Source organism: Malania oleifera, chromosome 8 (genome assembly GCF_029873635.1).
Source record: "Malania oleifera isolate guangnan ecotype guangnan chromosome 8, ASM2987363v1, whole genome shotgun sequence".
In the NCBI taxonomy this organism is placed as follows: domain Eukaryota; kingdom Viridiplantae; phylum Streptophyta; class Magnoliopsida; order Santalales; family Ximeniaceae; genus Malania; species Malania oleifera.
In genome coordinates, this window is record NC_080424.1 from 6434460 (window position 1) to 6454735 (window position 20276).

Consider the following 20276-nt stretch of genomic DNA (forward strand, 5'->3'; position numbering starts at 1 on the left):
TATAAATGTATGCATAGCCCAATAGGAATAATGAAATAAACAAGTATTAAAAGGGAAGCAAAGAAAGCAATATGGTACTTGGAAACCCTTTAATTTCCAAGGGAATGTGGGCTTTAAAAGTATTCCTAGTTAGGGTTTTGCATCCAAAATTAGAAGTTACAGTTGAGATTGGCTTCAAAAATTCTCCACTGGTAAGTATTTTTAATTGTTGTTTGTCTTTGCATGCTTTACTCTTTTTAAACAAAAAGCAAAAGAACAAATGTCTTAATCAAGTTGCTGTTATACATTAGAAAATTGAATATGAAATGGGCATCACAACTCAAGGGCATCTCCAATATTTATATATATTTCTATGTATGAATTCCCAATTTTTTAATTTTAAAAATTATCATGGAATAATTTTAAATTTACAAAATTATTATTGATAATAAAATTTCCCACATTCTAAGTGCAAAAATGGTCACTCACTGCATAAATTTATCTTCTTCTTTTTAACTCATTCATATTCGTTTTAATTATTATTTTGTTCCTTTTCAATGAATTTGAAACAGCTAAATTGAAAAAAACAAAAAACAGAAAAAAAAAATGCTTAAATTATATTTCTTTCATGTGATTTCAAAATAATTATTGTATATTTTATGCACCAATTTTTTATCTTAATAGTTACGGGTAGACAGTTTGTTTGATCTGTGTTTTTATTTTTATTTTTTTTCAAAACTTAATTTGGATTTTAGCTTAGCTATTTTTTCCATTTTTTTTTTCTAAAAATATCTTTATTTTTATATATTATATTTTCCTATTATATGCAATATCAATCCCTTCCTAAATTTCAACACCGCATTTATGGACAATGAAAATTGTTTAAACATAAATAAATAAGTATACGTAGCTTCTTAAGAACAGCTATCACTCGAAAGCGAACACTTAAATTAAGGGAAAACCCACGCGCCAAAAAAACAAAGCCATTTCTCGTAGAACAGCGCGCAGCGGCCAGTGTGAGAGAGAGAGAGAGAGAGAGGACAGCGGTGGTCCCTGTTTCCATTTTGTCCGCGCTTCTCTTCAACTCGCCGCCTTCGTCCTCGCCGTCGGCGCTGAACAACGTCGTCGTCGACGTCGAAGCATGGTAGCTCACTCTCTCTCTCTCTCTCTCTCTCACACACACACACACACACGAGCACGTGCACTCAAATTTCTATGGGGATGTTCAATTGGCCGGGGTGTAGTTTTCAATTTTAACTCCATGGCTCTGTGTGTAGAAGGCAAAAGTGGAAGAGCAGCACTGCAGCAGCCCATCGAGAAGGCGCACTGCGTGTATGATACGGACGCGTCGACGGTGTGCGGATCAACGGCGTCTCTGTTTCGGTAGAGTTCTATCTTAGTAACGGGAGAGAGAGCGAGAGAGGGGCGATAGTGGCGGTCTCCGTTTGCAATTTTGGCCGTACTTCTCATCGCCTGCGTCCTCCCCGTCGGCGACGACGACGTCGAAGCGCGGTCACTCTGAGCTAGCTCCAGTACCGCTTGGGCACTTTTTCTGCTTCCTCTTTTCCTGGTAATTTCAATTTCAATTTCTCTCTAATATAATCACCCTTTTTCACATTAAGATAGAGAATCCATGGCTTACGACCCGCCACGTGCCTACCCTTTTGTTAATCTTCATGTTATTTAATTCGGAAAACATTACGGGATAAGTGGTGGACGTTGAGCTGCGCCCTGTGACACTTTTTGGACGATGTACCTTCTGAGGTTACATTTATTTTTTATTTATAAAACTAATTATTTTTTATTTTATTTTTTATAATTTAACTATTTTTTTAAAAAAAATTGATATATTTTAATATATTAAAATTAGGTGGGAAAAAGAAAAAAAAAATAGTTACCAATCACTTATGACTTTATTGCATGTGATTTTTGTGTTTAATGCAAGCATTTTTCAATTTACTTATGTCATATTTTTTCATATTGTCATTAATTATTATTTTAAAGAAATATTTTAGAAAAATAAAACTTATATAACCATTTTTATAGAAGTAAATTTATATTTTGGCTTATTGAAGACTGATATAAGGCATGGGTTACACGACTGCCCATCTCCCATTCCATAAGCATATCGACCTCATGATTCAAACCTAAACCTAACTTTAATATGAAAATTCTACATCTTTATAACTAAATGTCACTTTATATAAGGAATCAACCAAAGTGACATTTGAGTCAAAATTCAATTTATAAGTCAATTTTACTGGATTGATGTGACTATATAACTAATGTCTAAATGAAGTGTCAAAATTATGCCTATCAATTAATCATTTTTTCTTTATAGAATCCTTTGTGTAAATCGAATGTGTGTGGCTATGTTCGAGTATGTTATCATTTTCTTTAACTTCAAAATTAAATTGCTATTTGCTATAGTTAACGTCATAGTATGCACAGATGATTGAGATTGGTATATAATGTTTCTTTCTTCATGTTTAGAAATATCTTTTGTGTTTGTATCAAGTACATCTCGCAAGCAAAAAGAAATTTTTGTAGCACTTGATTCACAAAATAAGGACCAAAACGGAAGCAAAATTAAGATTTTCCTTTCCATCTCATCATTTGGTTTGTTTAATAGCGTGTGGAATCATGTCCATTATGTTTCTCATTCAATGGAATTGTAGACACCCCATCATTTTGTCCAACATCCAAATATAACAAATTGTACATTTCATAAAATGAAAAAAATCTATATACAAAAAATTTGAAATATAGGGAAAATTCTGAATACATCAATTTTACATTGAAAAGAACAAAAAAATACCAAAAAAAAAAAAAAAAACTACACAGAAAAGAAAAATAGGAAGATCCAAATTTTCCAATCCTATGCGGGCACCCACACACACACACACACACACACAAAGAAAACCATTAGGAAAATCACCAATAAAGAGGAGATGATTTGTGTAAGAACCCGAATCGTAATATATGAATTTAAATAATTAAGAGAAGGGTAAAATTGTAATTTGAGCAGGCTTCGTCGACGAAACCAGATTTCCTCAACAAAGGCCTTGTGCTTCTCGTTAACGAAGTTTAGAAGCTCGTCAACGAGAAGAAGTCGAGAGGTTTCGAAAAATCGGAAATCCTAGGCTCGTCAACGAGCTGTCTATATGGTCTCATCGACGAGGACGCTATTCGTCGACAAGAAGTGACTGAGTCAAAGGGTTATAAATAGATATTTTCATTATTTCTCAGTTAAAAAAACTCAAATTCTCTCTCTATCTCTCTAGAAACTCAACCTACTCTCTATCTCTCTAGATTTCTTTATCGTACGTCATTGGAATCAACGATCCGATACTACCACGAGGATCAAGGTAGGATTCTCTTCAAATTTTGTGAATCGGATCTTTGTTTCGAGCATTTTCAGGTGTTGACGTAAAATCGAGGTAAGACTCGGTTTTCAGTTCTAATTCAGTAGTTGTGTAGAGAATAGGGTTTTGAGCATATTCTGTATTGTGCTGTTTAGGTTTTGGAACTCAGTTCGCTGTTTAGGGGCCTTGGAGCTCGGGATTTGTCATTTAGGAAAAGGTAAGGGGATTCAGTTTATGTTGATTATTTTTTTGAAATCAAATTTGGTAGAACTGTGACTCACGGTCCTGTGTGCATTTTGATTACTCATTTGAGGGGATCTGATGGGTAAAATTATGGATTTTTCATGTTACAATTTTGGGGAAAATAGGGTATTAGGTTACATCCCTAGTATTGTTGGAAAACCGTATGTATATGACGATTTATACTATGTAATAGGGATGGTCGTGCCTTGTCTTTATTTAAACTATATATGTTCGAAAAATAATGATTTTTGGATAACCAAATGGGTGTGATTTGTCTAGTTTTATAAGCATGCATGGTTGAGTTTTGGTGGAATGCAATCAGAATTGGGTTCTGAGTTGTTCCAGGTATTAAGAGTATTCGGCTCTATATCCGAGGGCGTAAGCCTTACCGGCTTATCACCAAAGGGTGTGGATCCACCAGTTAGTACTGGTACGATACCATGGGAGTTTGGGATTTGGCATGTGCCAGGGACACCATGTAATGCGGGCCGGCTAGGAGCCGAAGGGTGTGACGACACCAGGTTGATCATGTGTATGTGTGCATGTATGCACTGTTTTGAAACTAGTACTGTAACTGCATTTAACTGTGTATGTTTTGTTGTCACGATAACACTCAAATGTCATACACCAATATAACATGTATCTACCTTACTGAGAGGTGTCTCAACCCTACCGTACGTACATATTTTTCAAGTCTTTTGGGTAATCGAAGCTAGCTTCCTGGTGTAGGAGCGTAGTGGTCGGTGTATTGCGGGAAGTACCTGGATAAGTCCTAAGCTTGTGCTAGGTGGTCTTTTAGGAGTTTTGGCTGCCACCTGGGTTTGTGCTGTATTTTGTGGAGTTTGACTCCTTTGTATAGATTCTGGTATGGTACAGAATGTGTATAAAAGATTTTTCTTCCGCTGTATATTGGTGATATGTATGGATGTGTTTAGGGTGCTTGGAAACCCCACAAGGTCGGACCCATATCCATTGTACTGTATCTTGGTATTGTATGATATAGGGACAAGTTAGGTTACTTTTTCACCCTTGGGTCCCATTGTCGGGTTCGAGGCGTGACAGCTTGGTATCAAAGCTAACCAGGTTGTTAGATCTTGCAGACTTGGTTAGGCATAAATGTGTGTACATACCAGAGTATAGGAGGTTGGATGTGGGTAGAGTTGGTTAAGGGATATTCTGTTGCTAAACCGGTACTCGTTGGCGGTGTTCTGTGTTTTTCCTAGAATGACGATTTCAGTAAAATCACGGCACACCATTGGTGACTTTCGTGTCAGTGTGATAGGACAGACCTGGACCTAACATGTGATAGTTAACATGATTAGGGTTAGATAATTGTGTAAACTGTACATGTTGTAGGAGTTTTGATAGAACTCTATTGTGTTTTTAGAATGGAGCCCAAGGATAATGACCTAGGTAGTTGCTCCGAGAAGACGGCGAGTGATGAGTCTCCTACTGTGCCCCGAGGACTGACAAGACAGGTCCTACGGGAGATTGGGCGGAGTGTCAGGAGACACAAATGTTCTCTTACATATGTGAGATGCACCATTAAGAGGTTCACACACATGCATCTCCGACGTTCTCAGGGGGATATGACCCGACGATAGCAAAGGACTGGTTCGAGAAGATTGAGAGGATTTTGGAGGTCATACACTGCACAGACAGGCAGAGAGTCCTCTATGCTTCCTTCCAATTGTCAGGGGAGGCAAAGCTTTGGTGGACTTCAGTGAATCTGCTAGAAAAGTTGAGGGTCGGTCCTGTGGAGATGTCTTGGAGCCATTTTAAGGAGGTTTTCTTTGATAGATACTTCCTGGCTTCTGTACGTGATGCTAAGGTGGATGATTTTTCTACGCTAACTCAAGGGAGTATGACGGCGTAGGGGTATACTACTCGGTATATAGAGCTATCCCGATTTGTGCTGTGTTTGGTCTCGAACGAGTACAAGAAGACTTGAAGGCTCGAGAAGGGCCTAAGGAAGGATATCCGTAGACTAGTGGGTATGCTTCAAATTCGTGAGTTCTCAATTTTGGTGGATAAAGCCACTGTGATTGAGACTGGCATCCAAGAGGATGAGGTGGACCAGGAACAGAAGAAGAGGCCAGTACCTTCTGGTTCTCAGTCTGGATCTCGTTAGGGATCGTGGAAGAATAGGAATAGGGGCTTGGTGTATCAAAAGAATACCGAGCATTAGGGTTTTCAGATGAGCCAGGTGGGTGATCGTTGTACAAGGTGTCATAAATGGCATAGCGGTAAGTGCCAACCGTTTGGGGGTAACTACTAGAACTATGGCCAATCAGGTCACGTGGCTCAGGATTGTCACGCATCGAGGAGGGGTACACCTTCTTCGAGTTAGAATTGGGGGAGTAATCAAGTATCGCGGGGAACCCATCAAACGAATACAGCTCCAACGAGGGTGTACTTGCTTACTCCAGCGGATGCTGAGCATGCGGGGAATGTGGTGACGGGTACTATGATGTTACTTTTAAATAGAGATTTGGTTTTATTTGATTCAGGTGTGACCCACTCCTTTATAACTATTAATTTTGTGAAACTGTGTGGGGTGGAGACCCAAGTTATGGAAGAGGAATTGTCTATAGCCACACCATCTGGGGGTATATCATTTTGTAGGAGGATGTTGGAGGACTGCCTAGTGGTAATGCAGGGGAAGCTGCTACCAGCAAACCTTGTAGTATATGACATGTCAGGGTTTGATGTTATATTGGGAAAGGATTGGTTATTATCCATATATGTTGTGATCGACTATCGTAGGAAGGTGGTAGTGTTCAGACCTCATAGGGAGTTGAAGTACGAGTTTTTGGGATCGTGTGTGCGTTCGACACCACAGATTCTATCAGCATTGCAGGCGAGGAGATTACTCTTGGACGGATGTCAGGGGTACTTAGCTTGTGTGAGGGAACCACTTCAGGATGATTTAAGGCTCGAGGATATTCGGGTAGTCAGCGAGTTCCTAGATGTGTTTCCAAATGATTTACCCGGTTTACCTCTAGATCGTGAGGTGGAGTTTGCGATAGAGTTGCTGCTTGGTAAGGCACCAATCTCTAAAGCTCCGTACTTGATGAATCTAGCAAAACTTCGGGAGTTAAAGGAACAGACACAGGAATTACTAGACAGGGGTTTTATTCAACTAGTGTTTTGCCTTAAGAAGCTCCAATACTGTTTTTGAAGAAGAAAGACGGGTCGATGCATATGTGCATTGATTACCGTGGGATTAACAAGATAACTGTGAAGAATCGCTACTTGTTGCCTCGTATTGATGATCTCTTTGACCAACTACAGGGTATGCAAGTATTTTTGAAGATTGACCTACGGTCAGGATATCATCAGGTGAGGGTCAGATCTGAGGATGTAGTGAAGACTGCTTTCTGTACCAAATACGGCCAGTACGAGTTTTTAGTCATGATGTTTGGGTTAACAAATGCTCCAGTAGTGTTCATGGATCTTATGAATAGGGTTTTCCATGAATACCTGGACCGGTTTGTGGTGGTGTTTATTGATGACATTCTGGTATACTCGAGGAGTATGGAGGAGCATGAGAACCATTTGAGGTTAGTATTACAGATTCTGTGAGAGAAGAAGTTGTATGCTAAACTAAAAAAGTGTGAATTCTAGTTGAATCAGGTGGCATTCTTAGGCCATGTAGTAACTGTAAATGGTATATCAGTTGATCCTAGTAAGATCGAAGTTGTGGTCGACTAGGTGAGGCCGAAGAGTGTGCAGAAGGTTCAGAGTTTTCTGGTACTAGCGAGTTATTATCGTCAGTTCGTGGAAGGGTTTTCGAAGTTGTCTGGGCCTCTAACTCGATGGACCAGGAAGGGGGTAAAGTTTGAATGGACCAGTGATTGCGAGCAGTGTTTTCAAAAGTTGAAGCATCAAATGGTTACTGCTCCAGTGTTAACCATTCCTTCTAGGGATGGCGGTTTTATGATTTATAGCGACGTGTCTCTGAAAGGTTTGAGTTGTGTGCTTATGCAGGAGGGTAAGGTAAGAGCTTATGCTTTTAAAGGATTATGAGAAGAATTACCCTACGCATGATCTGGAGTTGGTTGCTGTTGTATATGCACTAAAGATCTGGCGACACTATTTGTATGGTGTGTAATGCAAGATTTTCACTGATCACAAAAGTTTGAGGTACTTTTTAACTCAAAAGGAGTTGAATATGAAGCAGATATGGTGGCTTGAGTTGATTAAGGACTACGATTTCACCATCAGTTATCACTCGGGAAAAGCTAATGTGGTAGCCAATACATTGAGTCGGAAGTCAGAGCACGTGGCAGTATCTGCAGTTGTAGCTCAGCATCACGTTAAACAGGATCTGGAGAACTCAGGTATAAAGTTAGTGTGTGGTGATCATCAAGCTTTCCTTGCTAGTTTGGTGGACCAGCCGACTTTGTTTAAGTGTATAAAAGCCGCACAGGCTAGCGATGCAGAGTTGACAGAGGTTGTGGAAAAGGTACAACGGGGATTAGCTTCAGAGTTCAACATCTATGAGGGATGTGTGTTGAGGTTTGGGACTAGGCTATGTGTTCCAAACGATGATGAGATCAGAATGACGATTCTGAGGAAGCACATCGCTCTTTGTATATGGTACATCTAGGTAGTACAAAAATGTATCAGGACTTACGCAAGACCTTCTGGTGGAATGGTATGAAGAGGCAGATTGCTTAGTTCGTGGAGCAGTGTCAGCAGGTGAAAGATAAATATCAAAAGCCAGAAGGGCCGTTATAGCCCTTAACTATTTCGGTGTGGAAATGGGAGCATATTTCCATGGACTTCATAACTGGATTGCCTCCAGCACTTCACGGGCAGAATGTTATTTGGGTGATCGTGGACAAGTTGACGAAATCTGCTCACTTCTTACTGATGAAGGTTAGCTACCCTTTGAGTAGGCTAGCAGACATGTATGTGCATGAGATAGTTAGAATGCATGAGGTACCAATGTCCATTGTATCAGATCGAGACCTAAGGTTTACTTCTCGATTATGGACGAGCTTGCATGAAGCATTGGGGATGAAGCTCACTCTCAGTATAGCGTTCCACCCCTAGACTGATGGACAGTCGGAGAGGACGATACAAATCTTGGAGGATATGTTGTGGACTTGTGTGTTAGATTTCGATTGTAGCTGGATACGATTTATGCCACTAGTAAAGTTCGCTTATAACAACAGATTCCAGGCTAGTATCGAGATGGCACCGTTTGAGGCTCTGTATGGTCGAAGGTGTCGATATCCTCTGTATTGGAGTGAGGTTGGTGAACGTCAGGTGTTAGGACATGAACTTGTGCAACAAGCATCTTAGAAGGTAGGTTTGATCCGATAAAGGATTAAATTAGCTCAGAGTCAGCAGAAAAGCTACGAAGAGGTTTGCTGCCGTGAGTTGGAGTTCGAGGTGGGGGGTAAGGTATTTTTTAGGATCGCTCCAATGAAAGGGGTGATGAAATTTGGGAAGAAGGGCAAGTTGAACCCAAAGTACATGGGACCATTCGAGGTTCTTGAGCGAGTGGGTCATGTAACCTACAGGATTGCACTACCCCCAGCACTCTCGAGGGTCCATGATGTGTTTCACGTATCCATGTTGAGGAGGTACGTGTTGGATCCTTCACATGTTATTAGCTACGAGAATGTAGAGATTGAGGATACTTTAGCATATGAGGAGATACCTGTTTAGATTCTTGATCATAAAGTTCAGAAGCTACGTACCAAGGATATATCTTTGGTGAAGGCATAGTGGCGGAATCACGAGGTTGAGGAAACTTCTTAGGAATTGAAAGTAGAAATACATCGGAAGTATCCACAGTTGTTCTAAGTTATGTACATTACCCTACTTTATATTGGAATAAGTGGTTAATCTTGGATAGTGTGTGTATTTGTGAACTCCTAAGACAGTTTATGTTTGTAACCATGGTGTTCCTTTGTCATAAGTGAGGGTATGTATATATTGTGATGGGGCTACGTTGTAGTAGTCGCCAATTCCGTTCTAAAGTTGCGTGTTTGTGTTTGAGTCTATGAATGAGAGGTAGCAAATTTCGAGGACGAAATTTAAATAATTAAGAGAAGGGTAAAATTGGAATTTGAGTAGGCTTCGTCGACGAAGCCAGATTTCATCAATGAAGGCCTTGTGCTGCTCATCAACGAAGTTCAGAGGCTCGTTGACGAGGAGAAGCCAAGGGGTTTCGAAAAATCAAAAATTCTAGGCTCGTCGACGAGGCCATCGTCTCGTCGATGAGCTGTCTATATGGTCTCGTCGACGAGGACGCTATTCGTCGATGAGAAGTGGCTGAGTCAAAGGGCTATACATAGATATTTTCATTACTTCTCTGTTAAGAAAACTCAAATTCTCTCTTTATCTCTCTAGAACTCACCCTACGCTCTATCTCTCTAGATTTCTTCGTCGTACATCGCTGGAATCAATGAACAGACGTTACCACGAGGATTGGGGCAGGATTCTCTTCAAGTTTTGAGAATCGGATCTTTGTTCTGAACATTTTTGGGTGTTGACGTAAAATTGAGGTAAGGCTCGGTTTTCAGTTCTGATTCAGTAGTTATGTAGATAATAGGGTTGTAAGCATATTCTGTATGTGCTATATAGGTTTTGGAACTCGGTTTGCTGTTTAAGGGCCTTGGAGCTTGGGGAAAGGTAAGGGGATTCATTTTATGTCGGTTATTTTCTTTTAAATCGAACTTAGTAGAACTGTGGTTCGCAGTCCTGTGTGCGTTTTGATTACTTATTTGGGGGGATCTAGTTATTTGAGAAAAGGTAAGGGGATTTATTTTATGTCGGTTATTTTTTTTTAAATCGAACTCAGTAGAACTGTGGTTCACAGTCCTATGTGCGTTTTGATTACTCATTTGGGGGGATCTAACGGGTAAAATTATAGGTTTTCATTTTACAGTTTTAGGGAAAAGGGGGTATTGGGTTACATCCCTGGTTTTGTTGGAAAATCGTATGTATATGGTGATTTATACTGTGTAATAGGGATGGTCGTGCCTTGACTTTATTAAACTGTAAATGTTTAGAAAATCATGATTTTTGGATTACCAAATGGGTGTGGTTTGTCTGGTTATATGAGCATGCATTATTGAGTTTTGGTGGAATGTAATCAAAACTAGGTTCTGAGTTGTTCCAAGTACTGAGAGTTTCCAGCTGTATATCCAAGGAAGTATGAAATCGTTGGCCATGTTTGGCAAGAGTATTCGGCTCTATATTCGAGGGCGTGAGCCTTACCGGCTGATCACCGAAGGGTGTGGATCCACCATCCACTAGTTAGTATCGGTATGATACCAAGGGAGCCTGGAGTTCGTCATGTGTTGAGGATGCCATGTAATGTGGGCCGGGTAAGGGGTCGAAGGGTGTGACAACACCGGGTTGATCATGTGTGTGTGTGTGTGTGTGTGCGTGTATGCACTGTTTTGAAACTAGTAGTGGAACTACATTTAACTGTGTATGTTTTGCTGTCACGATAACACTCAAATATCACACACCGATATAACATGTATCTACCTTACTAAGAGGTGTCTCACCCCTGCTGTACGTACATATTTTTCAGGTCTTTTGGGTAACCGGAGCTAGCTTCTTGGTGTAGGAGCATAGTGGCCGGTGTACTGCGGGAAGTACCTAGGTAAGTCCTAAGCTTGTGCTGGGTGGTCTTTTGGGAGTTTAGGCTGCCACCTGGGTTTGTGCTATATTTTGTGGAGTTTGACTCTTTTGCATAGATTCTAGTATGGTACAGAATGTGTATAAAAGAATTGTCTTCCGCTGTATATTGGTGATATGTATGGATGTATTTAGGGTGCTTGGAAACCCCACGAGGTCATACCCTTATCCATTGTATTGTATCTTGGTATTGTATGATACAGGGACAGGTTATGTTACTTTTTCACCCTTGGGTCCCATTGTCGAGTTCGGGGCGTGACAATTTGTTTCTTAATTTAATTTATTTGTAATAAAGATTTCGTGATTTGTTTCTTAATTTTATGGATCTATTTTTAAAATTGATTGAGCAAATTTTAACATCCCTGAGACACACATGGAAGGAAATTAGCGATAGAGATCAAGTTTCAATGCTCCCAACCCTATAAGAGAATTTTTCTTTAAGAAGGAAAGGACACACATGGAAAGATAGGCAATTAGGGAATCGACAATAAGGATGAATTGATTTAATTCGTACATTAATTGATTTTTTTTAAATAGTGGTCGAGGCCCCAATCCTAAATAAATAGGGGCTTTTTTAGGGGCACAAGACATAGATTCTGAGGCTTTTCGTGGGATAGACACACATTCACAAGCAATCACACACACACCATTGCAAAAAGAAAGCATAGGCAATCATGAGGGAAATCAGATAGCTATGGCTAAAGGAGGAGCAGACAGAGTCAGTCCAGAGTTGGCTAAGAGTTTGGATTGCTGAAAAATTGGAGGAAGGAGAACCCACAATCGGCCTGAAAGAGTTTTGGGGTAGAAGCTCCAGATTCAGAGGTTCAAGGAATAGACTACGAGCAAAGAAGAGTAGAAAAGAACTACGTTGGACAAGAAGACTGGAGGACTTGAAGACATAAGGTTTGATTATGTTCTATTTTTATGTGTTGCTCTATTTTCATGCTCAATCATAAAATTCCAGTAATGCAAAAATTACTCTGAAATTGACCCATTGATTTGACCCAATGAACCGAGTCAGACCCATTAACACGATCCATTAAACTAGATCCTACCCGATTTGACCCTTGGACCCAAGACCTAGGTCCAATTTGGACCTGGGTCCAAGGACCCTTGATTTTTCTTTCTGCCCAAACCCCAGTTAACTAATGAAAAGCCCATTAGCCAATCTCGTTGATACCCTAAACCCATCTAAGGCTTAAAAGATTTCAGCCCAATTAATTGAATTAACCCAAACCCCAGTTAACAAGTCAAAAACCCAAAGCCCAAGTTTCAGAGCAAAAGCCCAAATCCTAGTTAACAAGCTTAAAAACCAAAAGTCTAAAGCCCAAGTCCCAATTGACAAGTCAAAAGCCCAAGGCCTAAATCCCAGTTAACAAAGCAAAAGCCCAAGAGCCTAAAGCCTAAGTTTCCGAGCCAAAGCCCACATCCTAGTTAGGGGGATCAAAACTCTAAATTCTTCCATTCAGTTATCAATCAAAGGCGGAATAAGGGTCATATAGACTGTATGGTTCTGAATGATGGGAGGATTTTGGATGGTGCGGAAGGAATACATAATGAAGCTGCTGCTTTTTTCTTTTTTTTTTTCCAAAATTTTCTCTCAGAGGCTTCAGTGGTTGAACCTTGTGATCTCTCTGAGTTAATTCAAAGGCAGATTTCAGATGCTGATAATAATTTTCTCTGCACTGATTTGATGGAAGAAGAAGTTAAAGTAACGGTGTTCCCTATTCCCAAAGAAAGCAGTTCGGGACCAGATGGGTTTGACTCTGAGTTTTATATTTCTTGTTGGGACATTGTTAAAAAAGATTTCTTGAATGCGGTACATAATTTTTTTCAAGGCACTCCTCTTTCTAGGTTCTTTTCCTCTTCGTTTATTATTTTAATTCCGAAGGTGGACAATCTTTCTACCTTTGATAAATTCCAGCTTATTAGTTTGTACTCTGTGGCTTATAAAATTTTTCCAAAGATTATTGTTTTTAGGCTAACTGAGATTGTTGATAAGTTCGTTTCACATGAGCAATGTGTTTTTATTCCCGGGCATAGTATTTTTAAGAATATTACGCTTGCACAGGAAATGGTTCATTCTTTGCAGACAAAAATGGTTGGCGACACTGTGATGGTAAAACTACATATGACTAAGGCTTATGACAGAGTGAATTGGAATTTTCTTCTCGAGGTTCTTAAGGCCTTTGGCTTCTCTGAAAGGTTTTGCAAGCTCATAAAAAATTGTGTGGAGTCCCCGTGATTTTCCATTATGATGAACAAAACTTTTAAAGGGCTTTTTCAATCGACTAGAGGCTTGAGGCAAGGGGATCAACTTTCTCCTTATTTATTCATCATAATGGAGAAGGTTTTGACAAGGTTGCCTAGGAAAAACTATAAGACAGGTCGTATTGGACAATTTAATCATCCGATTGGGGCCCCTTTGGTTTCGCATTTACTTTATGCGGATGATATTCTTATTTTTGCAAATGGTGGGAAAATGTCTATTAGAAATTTGGTTTACACTCTGGAGATGAATGAGAAGTGGTCGGCTCAAAAAATCAGCAAGACAATGTAATACCACAACCCCGAAGGATATTGGATATTTACTTTTTACCATTTATTTACAGTGGAAGTAAATAAACTCAATTATTATTAAATCAAAGCGCTAATTAATCATATTACAATCATTTATTCTCAAAAGAAGAAAAATTACACAATTCATGATCATCTAGCATCATACAAATATTTCTAATAAATCTTTATTTTTCTATCCCCACTCGCATGCTTGTTATGTCTAATTTTCGACATGTCCTTCATAGTTATCTGAAATGTAAAATATGATTGGGGTGAGACGACGCTCAGTAAGTAAATAAGATTATTATTAGTATGTGACCAAAATAAGATTTTAAAATTTCGTAAAACAATATTTAATACTATAACTTTAAAACTACTTCTAAAATAAATGTATATTTAAAATTTTCTGCATAAAACTTTTACCATCAATTATAACAGTAAAATTTAATAACCATATACCGTGACTATTAAATTAAACTTTTAACTTTAAAACTGTAAAAAATATTTAATTATATACATATATATATTTTTCCTTATACATTTCCTTTAGATCGTCATTTAGGCACAAGAATGGTTATTTTCATATAAACATATATTTTTCCTTCAAATCATCAATAACTCAGTACACGTAATTAAATATGTATAAACATATATCGTAAAAATCACCCTTAAGCTTGTTAGTCATAAGTCATGTTTACCCTCTTAACTAGGTTGTGCGGTCCGAAGACTAGACTTAACTGGCTAGCCGACCAAACTAAATCAACGTACATACTGATTAAGTGAAATTTTCCTTATTAAGTCTTGGTCTAGAATCAGGTGTGCACGCAAGAGAAATTCACTAACATACATAATCACTCTGTAAACAGTGTGGGTGCACTCTGATTCGTTTAAACTTTAAATTACGATACTGAGCATCTGTAACTTTGAACTTCTTTTGCCATAAGGGATTTTAAAACCATCTTATTATAATTTATGCAATTTAAAATAATATCGTGAAAATCTCATCTTTACTCATATTTTCATAAAACATGTAACGTAAAAATAAACTCATGCCACATAATTTTTGTGTTAAAAATATATATTTTTAGTTTTTTGAATAGAAAAAAATGCTGAAAATTACCCGAGTGGATTAGAACATTTCTTAACCCAAAAATAAATACAAGTATATTAAAGATAAAACTAATATAATTAAATATGTGTAAAAAATAAACTCAGGTGAATTTTATGAAACAAACTAACATAATCGAAATTTTCTTTCAAATAAACTCGAGTATAAATTTTAAATAAAAATTTATAATGAAATTTACTTACAAATAAACTAGAGTATGAATTTTAATAAAAGTCTAACATAATCAAATTTACTTACCTCTTCCTTTACCTTATGCTACGAGTACAACGAATATCTCTAAAAAAAGAGATTGAAAAGAGTGGGTGAGTGAGAATTTACTTATAACAAAAATTCTCTCTCTACCACTAATTCTTCTACTCACTAATCCTTCTCTTCTTTTGAAAGTTTTTCGTGAAAAATGAAGGTTGAGAGCTTCCCATTTATAGGGAAATTTTGGAGAAGAAAATGAAATTTGTAAAAGTGTGGGGAAATGGGGGAAATTATAATTTTTTTAAAATTAAAGAATGGACATGAGATAGGCTAGGTATGAGTTAATTATGGGATTGGAATGAGGATCATGTGGGGGAAATGGGAGTGTTTGCCGATACTCCCATTTAATTAATTTACTTAATTAATTAATTTAAAAATTTTACTTTTTTAAAATCATTATTATTATCATTGTTATTATTTTTAAGCTATATTTTAGCTTTCTTTTTTTTTTGAAAAAGAATTAGGTTTGAATTTTGAAATTTCGTGTGGGGCCCCACATGGTCTTGTGGGCCCCACACAACTTTGAAACCCAAGTGAGTCCTATGTAACTCCAATAATTCTCATACGATTTTATGAGCCCTACACAATTTCGAGACTCATGTGGACCTCCACATGGTTTCGGGACTCATGTGGGCCCCACACGATCTTGTGGGCCCCGTATAGGATACCGATATTATTATTATTTCATCATATATTTCTACAAATTATGTCAGTCAAAATATTATTTTATGTACTTATTTACGTATACAAACATTGTCTATCCTATTTTATCCTATGAAATTCTATTTTGACCAGGCCGACCTCCAGGGAGTGACTGAGCCGCAATGGTCTTTGAACACTCACTTTAGACAAGGTCTTTCTTAGGCATCAAACATTGAATCAATTATCTTAACAGAAAAATACTTTCGTTTTGATACTAACTAAATGACTATTATTATTATTCTACACTTTTTTTTTTTAGTTTTTACATCCTCCCCTCCTTATAAAAATTTCGTCCTCAAAATTTATTAAAATTAAAATGAGTAACTTGTATAATGCTGTGCTTTTATCCGATCCCGCTATCATCGAAAAGATGTAGGTATTTCTGGCATATTTATGCTTCAAGTTCCCATGATTCTTCCTCAATGTCATGGTTGTGTTAGAGCACTTTTACCAATGAAATTTTCTTTGTGCGTAACTCCTGATCCTTCTTGTCTAAAATCTAGATTGGTACTTCTTCCTATGATAGAGTGTCACTAATTTTTAATGACTCATAAATTATCACATGAGAATGATCTAGAACGTACTTCTTTAACATTGAGACATGGAATACGTCATGAATTCTCAATAGTGCAAGAGGTAGGGCAATTCTGTAAGCGACTTGACCAATCTTCTCCAATACCTCGAATGGTCCAATATACTTGGGACTTAGTTTGCCATTTTTCCCAAATCTCATGATTCTTTTCATTGGAGTGACTTTTAAAAATATATTATCCCCCACTTCAAACTCCAACTCACGCCAATGGGTATTTGCATAGCTCCTTTGCCGACTTTAAGAGGTTTTTATTTTGTCCCAAATGAGTTTAATTTTCTCAAAGATCCTTTGTATAATCTCGGGACCTAAAAGTCGTCATTCGCCAACCTCATCCCAATATAATGGGGATCGGCACTTTCGACCATATAACACTTCACACGGTACCAACTCTATGTCGGACTGATAATTGTTGTTATAAGTGAACTCAACTAACAGCAAATACTGAATCCAACTTTCTTTGAAATCCAGTACACAAGCTCTCAACATATCCTCCAATATCTAAATGATTCTCTCCAATTGTCCATCAGTTTGAGGATGAAATGTCATGCTGAAAGTAAGTCGTGATCATAAGGCTCTTTGTAAACTCTTCCAGAATTGTGATGTGAATCGTAGATCTTGATCTGATATGATAGACACGGGCACGCCATGTAGTCTAACTATCTCGTGAACATACAACTCTGCAAGCTTGGTCATAGAGTAGTTAACTTTGATCGGAATAAAGTGAGCGGTATTCGTTAGATGATCAACAACCACACAAATGGTGTTCTGTCCATGGAGTGTTGGAGGTAGGCCAATTACAAAATCCATGGAGATGTGCTCCCATGTCCACTCGGGAATGTGGAGTGGTTGTAGTGGTTCTGCTGGTCTCTGATGTTCAACCTTTACTTGTTGACAAGTAAGACACCGTTCCAAAAATTGTGCAATCTCCCTCTTCATGTTATTCCACCAAAAAGACTCTCTCAAGTCCCGATACATCTTCATGTTTCCCAGATGCACTGTATAAAGAGATCGATGAGCTTCTTCCAAGATTGTTCTTTTGATATCTTTGTCATTGGGCACACACAATCTAGTTTGGAATCTCAAAACTCCATCGTCAGAGATGTTAAAGTCTCCCTTCAGCCCACTCTGTACCTTACCCATAATCTTCACTAGCTTTGCATCTTCCATCTGTGCAGCCTTAATCTTTTCCGGTAAGGTCTGTTGGATTATCATATTAGCAATGAGAGCTTGATGATTTCCTTCCACTATTTCTACACCAAATCTTTTCAGGTCCATCATGATTTGATATTGGGTCACCATTGTCGAGACTGACGCATTCATTGACTTTTGACTTAATGCATCTTTTACCACGTTGGCTTTTTTCGGGTGATAGTTGATGGTGCAATCATAATCTTTGATTAATTCTAACCATCTTCTCCGTCTCATGTTTAATTCCTTTTGCGTGAAAAAGCATTTGAGACTTTTATGGTCTGTGAAAATTTCATACCTTTCACCATACAGATAGTGTCTCCAAATCTTTAGTGCGAATACCACAGCTGCCAGTTCCAAATCGTGTGTTGGATAATTCTTCTCGTACTCCTTGAGTTGTTGAGAAGCATGTGCAATGACCTTACCATGTTGCATTAATACACACTCGAGCTCTTTCCAAGATGCATCACTGTAAATCACAAAACCATCTTCTCGTGATAGAATTGTCAGCACCGGGGCAGTGATGAGTAGTTGTTTTAATTCTTGAAAGCTTTTACTCACATTCATCAATCCACTCATACTTCACATTCTTTCTTGTCAATATCGTCAGAGGACCAGTTTCTTAATTAGCTTTGTTTGGATTTTTTGTCCTGTTTTCATTGGTTGTTGCTGTTATTTTTGGGAGGCCTTTAATGTCTTTTTTATCGGTAATCTCCCAATGCTTGTCTTGTAACCACGGTATTCCTCCGCCAAAAATGAGGGTATATCAATAAATAATTGGAGGTGTCGCCCTCCTTTAGTTTAAAAAGAAACAAACAAACAAAGCCACAAACCCAAAGCCCAAGTCCTAGTTAACAAACCAAATGCTCAAAGCCTAACATGATTCAAACCACCCCCTAGCCCAACCACAGGCCAGGCCCAATTGGGCCTAACCTGACTCAATCCAAGCCTTGACCTAACCCTAGTTCCAAACCTAGTGCTAACCTCAGACACTAGACCCCCTGTTTGGTTCGTGAGAAAGTGAGGAAAAATACAAGGAAAGATCAATAAATTTAAATAAAAAAGAGAATAGAGAACTTATCTTATGGTTGTGGACTAGAATAAAATAAATAAATAAATAAATAACTCAGGGTTCTTGGTGTATCCTCTCCTTCTATCTAGTTCTGATCTGCAAGAAAAAGAAAAAAAAATACAAGATTAGAAAAAAGAAAAAGGAAACAACACCGAAGAAAGAGTTAAGAGAGAAAGAAAGCAGGGAGAGTCGAGTGAGAATAGGAGAGAGAATCTGCGAGAAGTTCTGATCTACAAGAAAGAAAAAAAAAACAAGATTAGAAAAAAGAAAAAAGAAATGACACCGAAGAAAGAGTTAAGAGAGAAAGAAAGCAGGGAGAGTCGAGAGAAAATAGGAGAGAGAGTCTGCGAGAAAAAAAAAGAACGAAAGAGAAAAAGAACAGAGAAAAGAAAGAAACAGAGGAGAGAAAGAAAGAGGGTTTGTGAGAGAAAGAAAAAGAAACAAAAGAGAGAAATAGAGGGAGCACAAAGAAAAGAGAGAGAAAAAGAAGAAAGAAAAGAGGAAAGAGAGGAGAGAGAAATAGAAATGGGCAAATGAAGGAGAGAGAAAAGAAAATGGCTTTTATATTAGTTCGACACATGTCACCGTACTACAATGACACGTGGCTCAATTAGAGCAGTGCAATTGAGGGGAGACGAGGAGCAATCCTGACCATCCAATTTGTGTTTTCTTTGGACAATCGGATTGTTGCCAAGTTAGTAGTCAGAGCCACTTAAGGTCTGACACATGGCAGGTGACTTCGTGCTGACATCACCATGTTATAGGAAAAAAAAAAAAAGGAAAACCACATGTCACCACCGTGGGTGGACGTGTGGCCCACCAAGTCCAACCGGGTTGAGCCTAATTCATACCGATTGAACCGGTCTAATTTCCTGCACTAGTTTTCTTTATTTCATTTTTAAAAAAAAAATTTAATTAATTTTTAATTTTTAAAAAAAAATGAAAAATCAAAGAAAAATCCAAAAAAATCAGGAAAAATATTTTTTTTAAAATAATGAAAAATAATATAAAAATGTTTGACTTTTTTGACTCAAAATAAAAAAAATGGAAAAATAAAAATACCAAAAAATGAGAAAAAGTCATTAAAAATCCTTAAAAAATTTAGAAAAATGTTGGAAATTTTAGAAAATTTCTACAAAGTTTTGGAAACATTTGAGAATGCTTTTAAAGATTATTTTGCTTAAAATTTGATGATTTTTCTTGATGTTTATGTGTGTGCATCCCAATGCATGATTTAACAAAGGGTAAAGAAGTATTTCAGACCTCACCTATATTAGTTCTTATGGGAGTTTATCAAACAAAATCCCCTCATTTGAAGGTCTTATTAGACATTCCTAAATTACATTGTGGTTTTTATTTTCTTTTATTTATTTATCTGTTTATTATAAAGGAGCTAAATAAAGACCATTAGATTCAATTTAAGGATAATTCATGATTAATTAGGTACCGTCTATAAAACGGATGTGTAGGGGTTACTAATACCTTCCCCACGCACAACTGAACTCCCGGCCCAAACTCTGGTAAAAACAG

General features: G+C 37.8%; 1 long non-coding RNA gene across 2 annotated transcripts in view; it reads left to right on the forward strand.

Moving 5' to 3' along the window:
• Nucleotides 1–920: 920 nt before the first annotated feature.
• LOC131161663 (uncharacterized) overlaps nucleotides 921–20276 on the forward strand; it is a 33435-nt gene continuing 14079 nt past the window's right edge. The window contains exons 1-3 of one of the 2 annotated variants that reach the window (XR_009138592.1): nucleotides 921–1123; nucleotides 1257–1549; nucleotides 11149–11571. This is a non-coding gene — a long non-coding RNA (uncharacterized LOC131161663). Of the gene's footprint in view, nucleotides 1124–1256; nucleotides 1550–11148; nucleotides 11572–20276 lie in introns of those variants that run through there. The other variant, XR_009138591.1, reaches the window with a different exon arrangement.